The 12,873-nt window shown below is 46.1% G+C and overlaps 1 long non-coding RNA gene across 1 annotated transcript; it reads left to right on the top strand.

Moving 5' to 3' along the window:
* Positions 1-252: 252 nt before the first annotated feature.
* LOC309525406 lies at positions 253-4,248 on the top strand. The gene is made up of 3 exons (XR_014216240.1): positions 253-580; positions 1,350-1,457; positions 4,207-4,248. It is a non-coding gene; the product is annotated as an uncharacterized lncRNA (long non-coding RNA).
* The last annotated feature ends 8,625 nt before the right edge of the window (positions 4,249-12,873 follow it).

The following is a 12,873-nucleotide window of genomic DNA, read 5'->3' as shown; positions in this document are numbered from 1 at the left end:
GATTCGGGAATATGGGCTGGCCAGAAGTCACCCATTGTGTTTCATCTGCAGGCTGGTTGAGAGTTACCTGCTCGGCACATCGTACTATTACAACTGAAACCTGGAGCAGAACAGAAAACCCTCATAAGATAGCATCAGGCATCTGCTGTGGTCCGCGACATTCTGTACAGCATGCAGCTGATTCCTCAGCCCATCTGTATTTGGGCTAACAATCAGAACTTTATGCCTGAAAGGGCCCAAGACAACCATCGCCTTCACTCTCTGCTGCCCACCCGAGTGACCCAAGCATCTTGCCAGAGGCTCTTTGGACCTTTCAATGCCACCAGGATGAGGTGAGAAGCCAAGAGGGTTCCTCCCAGCCGTATATAATGGATATCTTGAACCCGGCTCCTCAAAGTGAGCAGCGTGTTCCTGCCTGCCCTGAAAACCTGTGGTTTCTCAGCTGCTAGGCTTTGAAAGCTGTCACTCCATACAAAAGGCATTCCAATGGAGCAGAGCTTGTTTCTTGGTAATCAAAGGCCACGTCTGCTTCAGGTCTGGCTACTTACATTCTGTGTTCTGCTTTGCCTCAGGACTGGAGGTAAGTATGGTCCCCACTTCCTGTCCTTGAACAGGTGAAGCAAGAATAAGCCACTCTTCTACATAGGTTGAATCTATGAGCAACCCAGAGGGGATGTACTTTGGGGCAAGCGTGGAATATTTGCCTCCTTTAGTGGGGTTGTGATATTTCCGTGTTAGAGCTCTTGCCTTCCGTGAAGAAAGCCCCAAGTTAATCCCTTACCTACCATCTCCAGTTGAACGTTTCAGTGAGAAGATCGTGGCGTATCCTGATAATGGGGCAAAATAAACAAGGCAGTTCCCTATGTTTGTAGAAGTGAATCAAATCACCCACCTCTTGTTGCATGTGTATAGTTGGAGAGATTTAGGGCTCATGCACACTGCTGTTCACCCTGTGCTTTTGAGGCAAGGACCAAGGGGTTTTCCATTTCCCCCCACCACTTTCTTCAGGAAGACTCGCTACTTTCGGCTGAATCCAAACAAACGTCAATCCACAGAAAACCCGACTGACGATTGCTTCGATTCAGAGTGTACCATCTTCGAGAAAGAAGGTCCAGCTGTCTAGGCGGAAGGTTTTGCTAGTCTCAGGCCACAGGAGCGTGCTACAAATTTGCATACAATTTCCATCTCTTAATATATACACAGAGATGCAAATTTTGTCTGACTGTCCAAGGGAAAAAAGATTATACCATTTCTGTTCTGGGGTCTCTTCTGACAGCTATGTGTGCTGATCGGATTTTGGTGGGTTAGAGCATTGAATATCAATTGGTCCTTACTGTCTCTTACAACAGATGCTGTGAAATGCAGGAAATGCATCATGAATGGTCCTGGCGAGCCATGCCTACCGAATGATGTGACATGTGAGGCATCATTCTGTATGATGGCAGAAAGCTTTTCAGGTAAGGAGACTCTCCTGTCGACGTTCCTCCTTTTTTATGGTGGGCCTCAGTGTAGAAAAGAAAGTCCTTGTACCATACTTGTGTCCTTGTGTGAGTGTCTGGAGGCAGTTGGAGGATGGATGGCTCAATAAATGGAAGAGCCCAAAGTTTCTCTAGGGAATACCATATTGGTATGAATATAAGCTGCACCCAGAATTGAAGGGGGGGGAGAGAAAAAAGACAATACAGTGGTACCCCGCAAGACGAACGCCTCGCAAGACGGAAAACCCGCTAGACGAAAGGGTTTTCTGTTTTGGAGGCGCTTCGCAAAACGAATTTCCTTATGGGCTTGCTTCGCAAGACGACAGCCCATAGGGAAATCTCCGGGACAGCGGGGAAGCGCAGCGCGTCTTCCCCACTGTCCTCGGACCTCCTCCGAAGCCGGGCTGCGGGGCGGGAACACCTCCCGCCACCGCCCGGCTTCGGAACGATGCTCCGAAGCCGGGTGGCGAGGAGGGAACACTTCCTCCCGCCGCCCGGCTTCGGAACGATGCTCCGAAGCCGGGCGGCGGGGAGGGAACACCTCCTCCCACGCCCGGCTTCGGAACGATGCTCTGAAGCCGGGCGGCGGGGCCACGAAGCCTGGGCGCGCTGATCTCAGCGCGCGCAGGCTTCGGCATGCTGGCAACCCTCCGCAAGCAGCGGGAGAGGTCCGCGAAGCCTGTCCAGGACAGCTTTTGAAGGCAGGGGGGCAAAAGTCTTTGTCCCCCCTGCCTACCTTCCTAGGGGCTTTTAAGTCCCGGGGCGATTTTAAAATGCCGCCCACCAGCATTTTAAGATCGCCCCGGACAGCGGAGAAGTCCTCAGCTGTCCCGGGGTTTTTTAAAACGCTGGGGTGGGAAGAAAAGCCCTTGTCCCCCCCCCCCAGCCTTCAGAAGAGGTCGGGGACAGACTGTCCCCGGACCTGGTCTGAAGGCGGTTTCCATAGGAACGCATTAATTGATTTTCAATGCATTCCTATGGGAAACTGTGCATCGCAAGACGAAAAACTCGCAAGACAAAGAGACTTGCAGAACGAATTAATTTCGTCTTGCGAGGCACCACTGTACTCAGGCTGCTTCCTGGGGGGAGCTGCACCGCTTTCCTGGTGGCCTTCCACCTTCTTTCTGGTGGCTTGGGGAAGGCTTGGGAGCGGTGGGCAGGCAGTGCGCCATTGCCCCGCACTTCCGGGCTGCTTCCTGGGGGGGGGGGAACTGCGCCACTTTGACAGTGGTGTAAGGTCACGAATATAAGCCGCACTTTCACTGTTGGAATTTGGGGGGCGGGGAATGAGGCTTATATTTGGGAAAATGCTGTAATATATTTAGTACAACAGTTCGAATTTTCTGGTCAGGCTCTGAATTCACTTGGTAATGTAAGCTGTAACATCTTTTACCAAAGCAGTCAATGAGCAATTGACAGAGCTGTCCCTTTCCTCATCCAACATGGTGCATGATGCGTAGCGTATTCACACATGACAGTGCATTGGTTGGCAAGTGCAAAGTCTCAGCAGCAATATGAAAAAGACCAAGCATTTCCAATGAAAATGGAGCATTAGAAAGCTTTTCCCCCCAACTCCATTTTGAACACATGGATTCTGTTGTGAAGCTGGGGAGATTCATGGTGCTGGGAAGTTTTTGCCTCTGCGCATGGGTCTGGGAATGTTCTGATCAGTTCACATTGAGTTCAGTACCCTGATCTGTTCTTAACACATTGTTGACCACATCTACGGAACGCGATTGTTATGTTCTTTCATGTCATGCAATATTAATCATTAGTAATAGTTTAAGTCTTGATACTCAATCACTAGTTAATAGTTTAATAAGGAGGTTTCACGCCTGTCTAATTCTGTGTTCCCTTTCCCAACCTTTAATCTATTGATGATTATTAATACCTATATTCAACCTTTGCATTGTATTCATGTTGTTTTTTTAATAAGTTTTTATTAAATTTTCACAGATTTTTAAAAACACATACAATACACACAGTACAAAAATATACATACAGTAACAAACAAACACGTATAATTTCAACTCCTTTTTGTATTCATGCATTGTATTCATGTTAACCAATCAGCAACAAGCACATATGTGGTAATGCTGTAATATTCAATAAAAGGGACTCACCGAGACATGCTCGAGAGATGCCTCCCGTATGACACCTTGCAATTCGTCTGTCGCTTATTTCAACCCAACACATGGACATATCACTGCAAGACAGACTGTGCAACAGTCTTCCAGCAGTACTGGAAGAGCTACCTCATTAGAATCTTGAATGCCAGATATATTCTTATAGTAAGCCATATTATGTAGAGGGACCTTGCCTAAAAAGATGAAATGTTGGAGAGGGACAGAAAAGGTAAGGTTTCTGCTTCAAGGAACTGGCATGTCACTTGGAAAGTGGCCTATTTCTCAGTCTGAAGGAAAAGTATTTGTGATTTATCCTTGAAAACAGTGGTGGAGATTCTGAGATTTAAGGGTTTGTTTTATTTAGACATATATTTTGCATATGCTTTAACCTACTTTTATTTTAATGTTGACACTTAAGTAGCTTTAGCAAAATAAATTCAAATGTCTGTTTTAAATATACTTTTCAAGATTGAGTTCAAATTGTAAAGTGTAGTTCATGTAACCTTTGTCCTCTCTTTTGATATGGACTTTGGACTAATACAATAAAATTATCTTCATTTACTGGTTAATCTCAACAAAGATACTTCTCTATCTCTCTCCAGTTGATAAAGGTGAATTGGTGAGAGTCGTCAAACACTGTGGCCAATCTTTCCTGAGACTGGCATGTAGAATGGAAGAAACAGATGACGTTAAACTGAAAGTATCATGCTGTGAAAATGACTTATGTTTTGACTGATTTTACTATTCTGTTCCTAAATTGCTCCTCCTTCCTGTTCCAGAGAAGAGGACCACCCATTTGTGCCCACTCATTTATGCGTTCCTTCACTGTAACTTCTCCCCACAAAAGTGTGCAACTGACTGCAGCAAGAGGGTGGGATGGGATGTTCCTTGATGAGTTCATAGACACCTACCAAGCAGTGCTTTACACTGTCTACTCTTACCTTCCCCACACCTGACCTCATATGAAGTCAGGCGTAGGGTGGATGTGGGCTGGGGTGGGGGTCTTCTGAAATAGCCTCTTGTGCCAAATGGGGAAGACCAGAATGCTTCCTTATGCCTAGAGTTCCCCTCCCTTGCTAGAACTGGGCAAATCACAGAATTTTTTATCCAAAACATTCGCTTGTGGTTGGGATAGTGATGAGATTCATTAAACAAGAGGGCGAACTTGGATGGTCTCTGCCTGCTCGTCAGCAAAACCATCTGCCTCAAGTCATAGGACAGTTTTCTATCTTGGTCTGTTCTGTGTCTGAGTCTCATGATTCTCTGCAAACTCTGAATGATCATGAGTCCCATTCCTAGAGCGGGATCGTACATTTGGCATAACAGGCATCTGCCCTAATTCTGACAGGACCCTGATGATTTATCAGCTCTTAACCACGTTCTTAGAACATCTCATTCCACACAGTCAGTCAGGATGGTTGGGGGGAGTCTGGAACCACTTCTATTTGGACTCTCCTGCGTCCTGTCCATCAGATTCTCAATTCATCTCTTCCTGGAGCTCATGGAACCCCTCTGTTCTTCCCATCCCCTCCTTGGTTGGAGAGTTCAAATGTTCTCTTTTCTCTTTCCTGAACATTGCAATGTAACTGGAACATAGCAAAGCTTTTAAGTAGTGTGGACTGGTGGGAGTTCTAGGTGGCCAATCACGACAGAGTTCGATAGTAATACTTAAAACGATTGCTACTTTTGCATGCAGAAAAAACGTGACAGTAATACCTTGTAATATTGTTTTATCAGATGCTTCAATTGTTACTTTCAATAAAGTTTGCAAGTTAACTTGTGGTCTATATTTTGCTTCCAGTCTGTCATCTGGCTTCAAAATGGTGTCCAAATGTATGCAAACACAGGCAAAAATCAAGAAGGTTCCTCCCAGCCTCATATAATAAGTGTCTTGTGAATTGGAAGGAACAGGCATTCTTTTCACATAAGATAGTACATTGGTACCTCAGGTTAAGTACTTAATTCATTCCGGAGGTCCGTACTTAACCTGAAACTGTTCTTAACCTGAAGCACCACTTTAGCTAAGGGGCCTCCTGCTGCTGCTGCGCCGCAGGAACATGATTTCTGTACTCATCCTGAAGCAAAGTTCTTAACCTGAAGCACTATTTCTGGGTTAGTGGAGTCTGTAACCTGAAGCGTATGTGTCAGAGCTGCCCGAGGTCCCAGCTCACCAAGGACCAACGCCAGTCCGTTGTTATGTACAAAAGTCTTTATTGAAGTTCAGTTTGTCTTTCACATAAGCAGCGCGCAGCTCTACGTCTGAAACTCTAGACCGCCGAAGCTCCGTCTGAGTCTCCTCCCCCCAGACACCAGTTTAAGACTCTAGCCTTGCTCCACCTCTTCCTTTGCTCTTTCCTCCTCTGGGTCCGCCTGTCAGCTGGGGTCTCGCCCTTCCTAGACTCTTCTGACGCTGAGTCCCCTGAGTTTTCCCCCTGCCTCCGGCGGGCTTTAGGACCTGGTTCCCGATCCGGGCTTTCTGCTGTCCCGCGTGCCTGTACATTTGAGCTTGGCGCGCGCGCCCAGCCGGCAACCTTCCTCCTGACCGTTTCACTGCTCCTGTCACTGCTTCCCCCTTCGGGGAGGCTAGCTGGACCTGACACCTGGGACTCTTCCCCCCCCCAACTCTGCTCTGGTGAGGAAGCTGGTCCTGACCTCCAGCTGCTGCTTTGGGAGTCCCCGCTGGCCCCCTGTTTCTGGTGTGCCCCCCCTGGGACCCCCCTTGCCCTGACCATCGGCGCCTCCTTCTGGGAATCTTCTGATTCGCTGGAGAAGCTCATGGAATCTCTCGGGTCACTGTCATACTCCCCTATGCTGCCCTCAGATCCTTCCCCTTCGCTCTCCATCTCCTCTCTCCCCTGTGCCTCTGTCCCTGAGCCCCTGACAGTATGTAACCCGAGGTACCACTGTATCAGGTGGGCATGGAGGTCTAGGACACTGTGTTCGACATTGGTCACTCCACCCATTAGGATTTTGGCTAACAATCAGTATACCAGTACACCAAATAGCCAAAGAGAACCACTGCCCTCATCACCCTTGCATTGCAGAGATACCCCAGCATATTGCCGAAAGCCTCATGCATTTTCCAAACCCACCAGGATCGGGTGAGCTGAGATGCCCCCCGGCCGTATACAATGGCTGCACTGAACCTGATTCTTCAAACATGAGCAACATCTTCCTTACCATAAGTTAAGCTACTACTGCTATTTATTGCCTGATTCTTTTTCTGCCAAGGGACAAATGGGTGCGGCCGTCTCAACACAGCAAACCCTTTGCAAAGATTGTAGAGAACGGATTAACCAGAAAAGTATTCATGACTCTTTCTACATTGAAATACATTATTGGACGTTGAGAGGAACAGAAAGAGCGTAGTTTGGGAATCCAGTGGAAACTTGGGGTTCAGCTACATTAGTAAAGAAAAAATGCTTCATATACTTTATAACATCGTGCCACCAGATGGTGCTGTGGAATCCCATCGTTTTGCCAACATGATTTCCCTTTATGAAGTTTACAACATGTTTTCCTGAAATGCTTTTTTGATGCGTCTAGATCCAGCCTTGAAAATAAATTGCTGGCTCTAACAGATCATGTTCCAGTGAATTCAGTTTTTGCATTTGGAGAGAGGACTGGTTTCCTGTTGTATCCTTCTGGTGACTGACTGATTGGGATATTCCAAAACTTACTGTTGTGGCAGACGGAACCCACTAAATTTTTTTTCATTCTCCCCCCCTCCCCCCCGCTACACAATACTCGTTTCTATGGTTCATTGTAAAATGGCATTTTATTGAGGATTCTGGTGCAGTCTTTTTGAGGGAAAATGGTTCAATTTAATTCGTCCAATTTACAAACTGTGGGAGTGTCTGGGGCAAGGTCAAAATGGTTGCACAGAAATCCACACAGCGCCTGCATAGTATGTCATCCAAACTTTCTCTGATGGAGGCCTGCATACCCCAAACCCTTGCAAACACACTCCTTCCATTATAGGTCTCATTAGTTAATACTAAGAATCATAGAATCATAGAGTTGGAATACACCACAAGGGCCATCGAGTCCAACCCCCTGCCAAGCAGGAAACACCATCAGAGCACTCCTGACATATGGTTGTCAAGCCTCTGCTTAAAGACCTCCAAAGAAGGAGACTCCACCACACTCCTTGGCAGCAAATTCCACTGTCGAACAGCTCTTACTGTCAGGAAGTTCTTCCTAATGTTCAGGTGGAATCTTCTTTCTTGTAGTTTGGATCCATTGCTCCGTGTCCGCTTCTCTGGAGCAGCAGAAAACAACCTTTCTCCCTCCTCTATATGACATCCTTTTATATATTTGAACATGGCTATCATATCACCCCTTAACCTCCTCTTCTCCAGGCTAAACATGCCCAGCTCCCTTAGCCGTTCCTCATAAGGCATCGTTTCCAGGCCTTTGACCATTTTGGTTGCCCTCCTCTGGACACGTTCCAGTTTGTCAGTGTCCTTCTTGAACTGTGGTGCCCAGAACTGGACACAGTACTCCAGGTGAGGTCTGACCAGAGCAGAATACAGTGGCACTATTACTTCCCTTGATCTAGATGCTATACTCCTATTGATGCAGCCCAGAATTGCATTGGCTTTTTTAGCTGCCGCGTCACACTGTTGGCTCATGTCAAGTTTGTGGTCAACCAAGACTCCTAGATCCTTTTAACATGTACTGCTCTCAAGCCAGGTGTACACACATTGAAATATACACAGAGTTGAGAGTGGATTTCATCCTCTTTATTCAGCTCATATTGGTGAAGAGGGAATGGAAGTCCCCTCAAAGTATCTGCTTTATATACATTATTTACACAATGGGCTGCATGTGATTGTCTAATTCTGGAATTCTCCTGTAGGCCAATCAGGTTGTGGATTCACTTCTATCTGGAGCTGGATTGGGTGGCTCTTGCCGACCAATCATACTGCTGCATTGTTCTAGGACCAATCAGACTTCTGCATTCTGAATCCTATTGTTCTAGGACCAATCTCTTCCTAGAGCTCATGGAACCCTGCTGCTCCAAGGCTTCTTGGGCAGAGAGAGTTTGTTCTCTGTTGTCCTTCCTGAACATTGCAATGCAAGTGGAACGTAGCAAAGCTTTTAAGTAGTTTGGACTGGTGGGAGTTCTAGGTGGCCAATCAACATAGAGTTCAATAATAATAGTTAAAATTACTGCTAGTTTTGCATACAGAATAACGTAAGAATAATACCTTGTGATATTGTTTTATTGGATGCTTCAATGCTTTCTTTCAATAAAGTTTGTAAGTGAACTTGTGGTCTGTATTCTGTATTGCTTCCAGTCTCTTATCTGGTTTCAAAATGGTGTCCAAATGTATGCAAACACAGACCAAAACCTGCTCTTGACAGCAGCAACCATCATGCAAACCATCATGCTTCCTTTCAATAAAGTTTAAAAATCAAGTTGCAGTCTGTATTCTATTTTGGTTCCTGTGTAATTATTGTAACTCGAACACAAAAGAAATCACTGTACCTTATCTTTTCCTTTCCTCAAGACTGAGGGAATTTTAATGAGAAAGTACAACTGGTGTTGGGTGCTGGTGCTTCATGGATGCACAGGAAACTGAGAAACCTACTAAAGGGCAAGCAAGCAAAAGAAGGAAGCAGCTGGAGGGAATTACTAATGGTCTTAGTTGTCTCTATTCCAATGCACAGAGTATGGAAAACAAACGAAGTCCTCAGTGATAGTTTTGAGGAGAGGTGGGTAAGATGTGGACTAGGTGATACTACTGTTAGTCAATCAGCCCACTACAAATTCACCTAAGCCCAAAGAACACTTACCAATATTTGGATTTCCCTGGGCAAGATAAAGTGATTAACAATTTTTTAGAAGCAAGTATTTTATTATTCCTTAGTTTTATGGGACCACTGGGAACAGCAAAAATGTACTATTGTGGCACAAGGGGGATTCACATACACCCTTTAGTTCTGGGGAAATATGTCAGGAAAAAGCACCAAGGCAAAAGCCAGCTCCAGATAGCTGGAATGCAAAACAGGATGTTGTGGTTTCTCACTGTACTGTTGGAGAAAAGGTGGAGCCTATTCTCTGTACTGAGCACCGGATGTTAGCTCAGAGTGTCATCTGACCTGTGCTGGAAGTACAGGGGAGGAGTTGTGACTCTTCTGATGGAGTCTGAAGGGTGCAGGCACATTTCTATGTACTGTTGAGTGACAGGAATAAAACATGTAGAAAGGACTCCTGTCTGTCTCATTTCTCCTCCCTGGGAGAATGCAGGGAGGGAGAGAAGAAGAGGAAAGCAGAGGGTGTGTTCTTCTCACGTCTAATGAGAAGAATCGCCGGGTTTGTTTACCTAGTCTGCCGGAGGTCGCAGACGGACGGTAAGCACAGTATCTCGCTCAATTGCCTCGGGGGAGGCCAGGTACCTCTGCCTGTGAGATGAAGATACTAACATATGGTAGCAGAGGATGGTTTCTGCGTCAACAGATGGTGGAATGCAATTTCTGTCTTCAGGAGGAAGTATTTTGCTTCATGATGATAAACAGCCTTAATCGCACCTACAAGGTTGTTGCCAGTCAGCTTGGTTCCCTACCGGCCGCGCAGCTAACCGCGGAAAGAGTGTGTGCTGTGGTCCTGAATGAACACGACAGACTTGCTGCACTGGAAGTGAAGGACAGGGGGAGGGAAGAACAGAGTTCTAATTCCCCCACTGCTGATGCTACTGGAGAGCATGGTGTAGCATTGAGTGCTGTCCGATGCTACAATTGTGGACAGACTGGGCATCTACAGCGAAACTGTAGGAAGCCGCGCCAGTCAAGAGGAGCAAAGAGCAGCTCTACGAAGCCTGAGGCGTCAGGCAAAAGCCGTACCAAGTGCCAGGTGAAACCTGCAAAGGCTATGATGGCGAAAGGAACCACGCCAGATGTTGGGAACTCGTTCATAATCGACACGGGCGCGACCGTCCATATGTGCCCACACAGAGGATTATTTTCGACGTTGAAGAATTAAAGCTTCGCTGTGAAACAGGCCAACGGTCAAGAGTTGGAAGCGACTGGAATTGGAACTGTGTATCTTGAGAGTCTGAACTTGACTATAAGTAATGTTTACCTGGTTCCAGAACTGAAATTTAATCTGCTGAGCGTGTCGCAGATTGCAAAGAAAGGACTGAAACTGACCTATGATGCTAAAAGCTGCAAGATATAGAAAGATGGAGAACTGTTTCTTACTGCCAAAGAGAAAGATGGACTGTATTTGTTGACTTTTGATCAAAGTGATTACATAAAATGTAATTCTTCTGATTCTAACAAAATCTCTCTTGCAGGTGTGACCAAGAGCGCCCGGAAGGTGCCGAAGGTCGACAGAGCATTTCAGCGGGTGTATGCTGATGTGATTGGTCCTCTAGAACCATCTAGAGGCGGTGCAAAATATTACCTTTTGTGTGTGGATTGTTTCACTAATTATTCTTGGGTTCATATGATGGAAAAACCGCAAGAAACTTTAGAAAAGTTTCAGGAGTTTTGTGACAAGGTTAAAAATATGCATGATGTTAACATTGATTGTCTTTTCACAGATGACAAGCAAGTTTTTCTGTTACAGAAGTTTCAGAAGTTCCTGGATGGAAAAGGGATAGACCACAAAGTTGCTGTCTCGCCAGAAGCGTGGAACAGGGGGGTCTGTGTCAGGATGAACAAAGAATTGCAAAAGGGGATGCATGCGCAATTGCTGAGTTCACATTTGCCACATGAATATTGGGCCGAATCTCTAGCGTCCTATTTTCATGTGTGGTTGAGAAAAGTCTCAACAGAGTTGGGATGTTCTCCTTTTGAGAAGCTGTTCAATAGAAAACCTTCTGTTGCCTATTTTAAGGTTTTCGGGTCTCATGTGAGAACAGAAGCTCCAGGTGGAGTAAAGAATGCCAGATGCATTTTTGTGGGATATGAAAAGGGTCTCTACAGAGTAATTTTATCTGAATCTGGTCAGGTGATTCTCACAAAGTTTCTAGAGAGTGCTCCAGAGCAAGAGCGGGTTGTAGAACAAACTTTTCCCACAGGTGACAATTCAGATGATGATGATTTTTCTGATGTCACAGATTACAGTGGTACTGATGATGATGACACTGATAGCTCAGAGAGTTCAGTTGTAACAGTCATTGAGAGAAAATCTCACACAATGGATAGACCTTCACAGATGAAGGAAGAACCACTGATTGCTACTGGTTCTCAGCAGAGTCCAGAGGTTGAACCAGTGAGCACAGAGGATCAGCACCTCACACGTAGGTCTGAGAGAGTTACAAAGGGTGTATCACCAAAGCGGTACTCAAAAGAGTTTGCTAACTTAGCTGTTGCATGTGTTGCTATTGTTAACAACTCAAAGCAGGTTAAAGCAGTGTCTAAGTCAGAGACAAAGACACAACAGAGAGTAGCTAACCAAGGTAATGCAGAAGCACTCATTCCTTGGAAGCCAGACAACCAGAGAGGTACACTGGTGAAACCAGTGGTGGGGAGTTCCAAGGGTGGAACTGAAACAACAGGGGACTGTTATATGTATAACAACTGTTTGTTCTCTTCTCTGGATCATGTTTTGCCAATTGATGCTTTTGGGGGAGGTTGTCAGGAAAAAGCACCAAGGCAAAAGCCAGCTCCAGATAGCTGGAATGCAGAACAGGATGTTGTGGTTTCTCACTGTACTGTTGGAGAAAAGGTGGAGCCTATTCTCTGTACTGAGCACTGGATGTTAGCTCAGAGTGTCATCTGACCTGTGCTGGAAGTACAGGGGAGGAGTTGTGACTCTTCTGATGGAGTCTGAAGGGTGCAGGCACATTTCTATGTACTGTTGAGTGACAGGAATAAAACATGTAGAAAGGACTCCTGTCTGTCTCATTTCTCCTCCCTGGGAGAATGCAGGGAGGGAGAGAAGAAGAGGAAAGCAGAGGGTGTGTTCTTCTCACGTCTAATGAGAAGAAAAGCCGGGTTTGTTTACCTAGTCTGCCGGAGGTCGCAGACGGACGGTAAGCACAGTATCTCGCTCAATTGCCTCGGGGGAGGCCAGGTACCTCTGCCCCTAGGCCCTTATTGGCTGAGGGAAACTCTACTCTGGCATCAGGTGCTCATAGAAGCCTGGGACATTCTGTATAGCCCATTTCAATTTTTCTGAAAAATCAGTACATTATGCACCTAACATCTTAAGGAATTACTACCTGCGTCCTTGTTCCTCTTCAGGGCCACCCAAGCATATTCACAGAGGCTTCATGCGGTGGTGCTGTGGTCTAAACCATGGAGCCTCTTGGGTT

The sequence above is a fragment of the Podarcis vaucheri genome (assembly GCF_965113315.1).
Source record: "Podarcis vaucheri genome assembly, chromosome: 2".
Classification (NCBI taxonomy): Eukaryota; Metazoa; Chordata; class Lepidosauria; order Squamata; family Lacertidae; genus Podarcis; species Podarcis vaucheri.
The sequence above is the reverse complement of the archived record's forward strand: the minus strand, read 5'-3'. Positions and strand labels throughout refer to the sequence as shown.